Here is a 7889-nt window from a genome sequence, read left to right as displayed (position 1 = left end):
GGACTCTCAAAATTAAAATTCAGGATGGTTTGAAAATAGAAAGTCACTTAGTCTGTTTGTACTGCTGTAACAAATTCCCATAGTCTGGGTAGCTTATAAACAACAGAAGTTTCTTTATCACAGTGCTAGAGGCTGTTAGTCTGAGATCAGGTGCCAGCAAGGTCAGGTGAGGACCCTCTTCTGGGTCACAGACGTCCCACTGTGTCCACACGTGGTGGAAGGGGCTAGGGAGCTCTGGGATGGGGATGGGGGCGACTCTTTTATGGGAGCACTGGTCCTGTCTATGGTCTCTCTTCCTGTTCTTAAAAGGGCATTAGTCCGATTAGGAGAGTCCCAACTCACCACCCGCATGTTTGGTAAGTCACTTCAATCATGTCTGACTCTTTGCAACTCTATAGACTGTAACCCACCAGGCTCCTCTGTCCATGGGATTCTCCAGGCAAGAATACTGGAGGGGGTGGCCATGTCCTCCTCCAGGGGATCTTTCCAACTCAGGGATCAAACCCGCGTCTCTTATGCCTCCTGCATTGGCAGGTGGGTTCTTTACCACGAGTGCCACCTGGGAAGCCTAATTACCTCCCTCTGATGTCCTCCAGGGCTCTGCCTCTCCCTCAAACCTTGTCTCCTGTGTGTTTGGCTTTTGAAAAACAAACCCTGGACTTTGTGTTTCCCATCTCGCCCAGTGTCAGAGAAACGTGGGCAGAAGGAGAGAACGGAGAATGTTAGTGAAGAAAAAAAAAAACAAAAACCTGAGTGAACAGCACAGACTGTCACCCACCACAGTGGCTTGAGAATCATGCATGGAGTGTCTTCTGGACCCTGAGGTGGCACACGTGGCTTCTCCTTTCTCACTGCCCTGGCTTAGGACTGCGGTCAGATGCCCAGGTTCCAGCTGCCGTGTCTCACATCAGGTAATGCTTCAAACCCATCTTCCTGAGGGAAGGTGCAATAACATCATGAAACGAATCAGGTCAAAATAACTTGCTTTCCAGGAGTCACTGAAGTAGAATGATCTACAGCTGGTGACGCCAAGGTTCATGCAAATATTGTTTCTGAAGTTTACACGAAAGCTTCATCTCTAAAATAGGGCTTCCCTGATAGCTCAGTTGGCAAAGAATCCGCCCGCAATTCGGGAGACCTGGGTTTGATCCCTGGGTTGGGAAGATCCCCTGGAGAAGGGAAAAACTACCTGCTCCAGTATTCTGGCCTGTATAGTCCATGGGGTCGCAAAGTGTCGGACACGACTGAGCGCCTTTCACTTTCACTTTATCTCTAGAATACAAATACTGTCAGGTGGTAAAAAAAAGAAAAAAATAGTATAACTCCTTCTCTACGTTATTTCCCTCCAATATCCCCAGAAATCATGGATTATAATTTAATATACTATAAACTAAAACTTTATTTTTTAAAAACATACTCTTTTTTTTTTTTTTAAACTTTACAACATTGTATTGGTTTTGCCATATATCAAAATGAATCCGCCACAGGTATACATGTGTTCCCCATCCTGAACCCTCCTCCCTTCTCCCTCCCCATACCATCCCTCTGGGTCGTCCCATTGCACCAGCCCCAAGCATCCAGTATCGTGCATCGAACCTGGACTGGCGACTCGTTTCATATATGATATTATACATGTTTCAACGCCATTCTCCCAAATCTTCCCACCCTCTCCCTCTCCCATAGAGTCCAAAAGACTGTTCTATACATTTTATTTTTTAGCTTTACAATACTGTATTGGTTTTGCCATATATCAACATGAATCCGCCACAGGTATACACGTGTTCCCCATCCTGAACCCTCCTCCCTCCTCCCTCCCCGTACTCTTTTTAAAAGAATCAGTTTCACTCACTGCAGGCAATGTGGCTCTTTCTTTCTCTAGGCTCTTTCTTTCTCTAGGCTCTTTCTTTCTTTTTCTACCTAGTTCAGGCACTTTTGGGACTGAAGGCCTTCCTCTGGCACTTGAACCACTGGGTTTTAATATGGGTTTTGATGCTGGAATAAGAATGGAGAGAGATGTCCTCAATTCTTTCTATTTCTGATTCTAAAAGAAGACAGTCTGGTTGATCTTTTATTAGCTGTGGGCTAAACAGCGCTCTGCTTGGCTTTGCGTTAACAGCCCTGCAGAGGTGTCCCCACACCTGCCTCTCAGATAAAGAAAGTGAAAGTGTTAGTCGCTCAGTCGTGTCCAACTCTTTGGGACCCCATGGACTGTGGCCTGCCAGACTCCACTGTCCATGGGATTTTCCAGGCCAGAATACTAGAGTGGGTAACCATTTCCTTCTCCAGGGGATCTTCCTGACGTGGGAATCGAACCTCAGTCTCCTACAGATTCTTTACCAACTGAGCCACTAAAGAAAGTCCCAGTAAGTCTGGCCTATGACAGCAGAGTGCCTTAGATATCCTGGGTAACGCCACTAACAGCAAGGGCTGCAGTCAGATGTCCCGGAGGGCTGGCCCAGGCCCCTCGATGGCCAGGAAGAACACATGCACGTTAGTGGGACTGGCCAGTGCTGGAGGAACTCATAGAGTCAATTCTCCATGCATTTCCCACTTTGATGAATAGACAGTTTTTGGTTCTATGCATTTTTGTGGATTGCTGGAGGATTTCTGTAGCAAATATTTAACATGGAACAAGCTGGGCTTCTCTGAAACCAAGTAAGTTTTTGAACTGCTTGTTTCAGTTGCTGTGAACTCAGGAAATGGCTGTTGATTTTATCCCCAGCAGAACTTAATGAGAGAGGAAGTTTGTTGCCATAACATCCAAGCTTCATGTCAAGGTCAAATCAAGATTATATTTTGTATTACTCACTGTTTGGGTTACTTATGTTTTCTGGGCTGGTATTTCAGTAGCCCTGTAACAGGGAGTAGGTGGCACTAACTATCCTTATTGTTGGAACTGGTTAAATTTTGTCACCTACTTATTATCAGATCCTTGACAATAATCTGGAAGTTTCCAGATAAGGTGGGGTGAGAGGACTAAAACCACCATGGGGAATGCCGGCAGAAATCATTGCAGGCTGCAGCAGGAAGAATGGAATTTAACAGACTACACTTATTTTCTCCCATGGATGATAAAGTTAAAAAAAAAAAAAAACCCAGCCCTGTCTCGCCTAATACCATAGACTTGTAATTATAGCTGGTATTTTTGAGCCACTCTTATGCCAGATTTTTTACATACAGTTAATCCTCACAGAAAACCTTCAAAAGAAGCCTAATGATCCATATTTGACAGATGAGGAGACTGAGGTTCTGAGTGGTTAAGTGACCTGTTTAAGGTTACAGAGCTAATAAGTGGCTAATTCTAGTAAGAATCTGGATTTGCTCAACACTGGAGTCCATGACTGACTATTAAAAAAAAAAAAAAAAAAACATTATTTGGCTGCTTTAGATCTTAGTTGCAACATGTAGAATCTAGTTTCATGACCAAGAATCGAACCCAGGCCTCCTGCATTGAGAGTGTGGAGTCTTAGCCACTGAACCACTAAGGAAGTCCCCATGACAGACTATTTTAAGGTAGAGACTAGAGCTACATATGGGAGAAGGCAATAGCACCCCACTCCAGTACTCTTGCCTGGAAAATCCCATGGATGGAGGAGCCTGCAGTCCATGGGGTCACATAAAGTCGGACACGACTGAAGTGACTTAGCAGCAGCAGAGCTACATACCCTAGTTAATTTAAGGCCAGTTAATTTAGCAAGGGCTTCCCAAGTGATTCTAGTGGTAAAGAATCCACCTGGCAATGCAGGAGACATAAGAAACATGGGGTTTGATCCCTGGGTTGGGAAGATCCCCCGGAGGAGGGCATGGCAACCCACTCCAGTATTCTTGCCTGGAGAATCCCACAGACAGAGGAGCCACAGGGTCGAAAAGATCTGGACATGACTTGAATGACTGAACACATACACACACGCACACACACACACACACAATTTAGCAAAGCTCTATTAACTAAAAGAGGAAAAGTTGTTATTTAATGATGAAAATAGCAACAACTATCGTTTTGGGGGCATGTGTCATTAATATTTCTAGGAACTTCATTCCTTTCTTTCATTCAAATCACAAAACAGCCCTAGGATTATTGTCTGCCTTTGTAGATAACAGCAATGATACTCAAAGAGGTTCCCCAGCACCCTTTCATGGATCAGTTTACTAACAATCAGGCCTCATACAGGAAGATCAAGCTCTGGGTAGATAGGATATAAAATAATAAAATGATGGAATCTGAGAACCAAAAGGTATAGTCATGGTGACCTTGTCTAACTCCTCTATTTCACATATGGGAAAACTTAGGTTTAGATCCTTACTCCCACCACTTGATCTAGTTAGTTACAAATTCAAGACAAGAATGCAGGCTCCATTCAGTGAATTCATTTTGTTGTGCATGCCTACTATGTGCTATGCATGGCCAGGTCTCCCATCTCTCAGATCCAGGACCTTTCTGTCAGACCTTGTGTGGAAGCAGGACATGGGGCCCAACATCGTGAAGCTCACCCCTCCTTCTGCAGGGGAGGATCCTGTGACCTGCAGAGGAAAGAAACAAGTGATGACAGGGGTTGAAGCAGGAACTGTGTCCATTCATTGGAACTGTGTCCATTCATTCATTCATCCACTCCTTCATCCTATCCACCTCTGTTGGGGACCTACTTGTATACTGGGGACCAGTCCTTTCTTGAACTATGAAGTATGACAGACGTGCACATAACTCCTGGACGCTGTCAGACCTTGTGTAGAAGATAGGATGTGTCAGAATGGTATAAGAAGGTTGTGTGTGGCCAAGACATGAACTCTAAGTCATGGGACTGAGACATAATTGGTGAGGAAATTTTTCAACCTGCTGTGAAGCCAGAGAGAAGCTACAGCATCAAGTATCACTTGATCCTAAGACTGAATGTCAAAAATACCATTCCCAGTGACATTTTTAGAGTGACTTGTCCTCCACAAACTGAAGTCCAAGCATTTTGACTGGAAGTTCATTGGATGATGTATTTCAATGCAGTTAATAAAGAAAAGCATCTTTTTTTTTTTTTAAATAACAGCAGGCCATAGTCATCAAGTTCATGACTTGTGAACTGCTGGGAACATTTTTGAAGGTAGGAGTGGCCCCATCAAGGGCTTTCCTGGTGGCTCAGACAGTAAAGAATCTGACAGCAATGCAGGAGACCTGGGTTCAGTCTCTGAGTCAGAAAGATCCCCTGGAGAAGGGAATGGAAACCCACTCCAGTATCCTTGCCTGGAGAATTCCATGGACAGAGGAGCCTGGTGGGCTACAGTCTATGGAGTTGCAGAGTCAGACATGACTGAACGACTAACAGTTTCACTTTCACCAGGCACAAGGCAGGCCAAGGGTGCAGTCTCCTCATTGACCTCAAGTGCATGAGATCCTCTGTGTCTTTTCAAGCTGAAAGTGTGAACCTTTGAACCACTTTATTTATGAGATCCTTTGGCTCTAAATATTTGCACATAATTTAAGAAATCTGTATTGAATGAAAACAATGCATGACTGAGAAAGTCAGGAGTCAATGAATCAAGTAACTATCCAAAGTTAAATAACTAGTTAGCAGCAAACTTGTATAATAGGGAAGAACCTTTGTATTCTACTACAAGTTAATCACTAAAGGAATGTTGCCTGTAAGCTTAGATTATACTTAATGGCCCATCAGTGTAAACCCTGCCTCCCAGGTAACCCTGCCTCCCAGGTAATGAGTATGAGGCTAATATACCCTTGTTTAGCTCATAGGAAACATCATGACCAGGCTCACCTGTGAATACCTGCAGGAAGGAAGAAATTAACATATCCCTTCTAGAAACTTACCAGAACCAGGAAATGTTTGACTTTACTCCCTCCCTTTTAGTATAAAACAAGTCTGAATTCTAACTCAGGCAGAATGGTTCTTTGGGACACTAGTCCATCGTCTTCTCAGCGTATCCACTTTGCAAATAAAGTTGCTATCCCTTGACCTGACACACTGATTTATTGGCCTGTCATACTGTAAGCAGTATGAGCTTGGACTTGGTAACACTTGGACCGGAGGCTTCCATCCAATTTCTCTTTCATTCTACCAGTTAGCTTCTTTGGACTCTTTCAACACTATAAAAAAAGAGTAGTGATATTGTGCCCTCCTTTGCTCCAGAGTAAGAACGTCAGCAGAACATCTTGCAATCCTTGAGGAAGCAGATGTAAAATTAGGGTTTAGAAAGGCAGGCATTAGCTCAGGCAGCATATCTCAAATTATAACAGGTTGCATAATGACATTTCTAAATTTCTCCAATTTGACATTGGAAATGTGCCTTCCTGTGCAGAAATGCAATTCCACTTGCTGGGCCACAGGAGAAATGAGACATGATTGGCCTGCCTTTTTTGGTTGGATAAATGGATAATAAGATTCTCCCTAGACTTTTCTAACTGTGTGTTCACAAGCATATTTGCTGCGTTAGTGGAAAATAAGATTGTCTTTATAATAAAGGCTACCAGGCTGAGGCAAAATTGATTCAGTGTTTGAGAATCCTAACTGCTAATAGAAATACAGCTATATGACTGCTTAGATCAATATATTGGATCAACTGCGAATGAATGAATGGTTAATAATCACCATAGAAAATGCATTACCCCAACTCTGATGGCTCTGTTGACTTAACCACGCTATGGGGCTGGGTATGGACAGAAACATGAGGAAGGAAAGAAAGACAGGCATCTCCTCTAACTGGGAGAGATACCTGTCAGCAGGGAGAGAGCAGAGCTGCGGGTCAGGACTGCGGGCCTGGACCTGCAGGCATATTGTGAAAACAAAGGCAGTATGGGGTACGGCCATTCTTTGTCTCCTAGTCAAATTTATCTGGATGTGCCTAAGCAATGACCTTGGGCAAACAAAGACTTTTCAAATAGTACATGCTTCCTGCCCTTTATATACATTTTCTCCTCATAGAACTTTTATTTTGCTGCCAACACGACGTCATTCCTTTGACTCTCAGCACAGCAGCTTCAAATATATCCTAATGTCCAACGTCATGACTCGAAAGGTGCCTGTTACACAAGAGACAATTCTGTTGCTTACCAGTGAGGAGGCACCTCGAGGGCCAACAGTAAATGTGTATTTAGTGTAAATGATCAACCTAAATCTCCACTGCTGCGTCTTCCAGCCCTGATAAGAAGCTAATGGTTAAGAGTGCTACACCCCAGCCTGCCCAGCAATTTTGCAGGGTGTGGAAAGTTTAATACAAGACTTGCAAGCGTTCTCTGGGAGGAGTGGACCAAAACCTTGCCAGGCGTGAGACAGTTACCTGGGCAACTTAAAATAAATGCATGTTTTCCAAATGCATTCCACGTCTAAAGCCTCAAAATTGGTGGTGAGGGGAGTAGGGTTGAAACAGGGCAGCTGTAGGGTCAGGGGGCACTCCAGGTGGTTCTAATCTATAGCCAGGGTGGGAAGATAGATTCCGAGGTTGAATTCTAGGGGAAAAAATAAAAAGAAAGATACATAAAATAGATAACCAACAAGGGCCTGCTGTGTAGCACAAGAAACTGTAGTCAATATTTTGTGATAACCTATAATGGAAAAGAATCTGAAAAAGAATATATATAACACTGAATCACTTTGCTATACACCTGAAATTTATACAGCACTGTAAATCGACTATACTTCAATTTTTTTTAAAAAAAGGACCAAAAAAAAAGTAAAATAAAAAGATTTGGGGGACTTCCTTGGCAGTCCTGTGGTTAAAACTCTACATGCCCGGTGCAAGGAGTACAAGTTTGATCCCTGGTGGTGGAACTAAGATCCCCGCATGCTGCACAGTACAGCCAAGAGAAAAAAAAAAGGAGAAATATTGTAAGTCATAAGATTTTCCCCCCTGAATAATAACTGCTGAGACACTTTAGGACTCTTTATAAA

General features: G+C 43.4%; 1 long non-coding RNA gene across 1 annotated transcript in view; it reads left to right on the top strand.

Annotated features, from left to right (window-relative positions):
- Positions 1-682: 682 nt before the first annotated feature.
- Positions 683-7889, top strand: part of LOC147365654 (uncharacterized) — a 27405-nt gene continuing 20198 nt past the window's right edge. Inside the window, exon 1 of the long non-coding RNA XR_015132635.1 lies at positions 683-911. This is a non-coding gene — a long non-coding RNA (uncharacterized LOC147365654). The remainder of the gene's footprint in view (positions 912-7889) is intronic.

The sequence above is a fragment of the Bos grunniens genome, chromosome 9 (genome assembly GCF_055505025.1).
Source record: "Bos grunniens cultivar Pamir isolate PY7600 chromosome 9, Bosgru_T2T1.0, whole genome shotgun sequence".
Lineage (NCBI taxonomy): Eukaryota > Metazoa > Chordata > Mammalia > Artiodactyla > Bovidae > Bos > Bos grunniens.
Note: the sequence above shows the minus strand (reverse complement) of the source record. Positions and strands in the feature narration are given on the sequence as shown.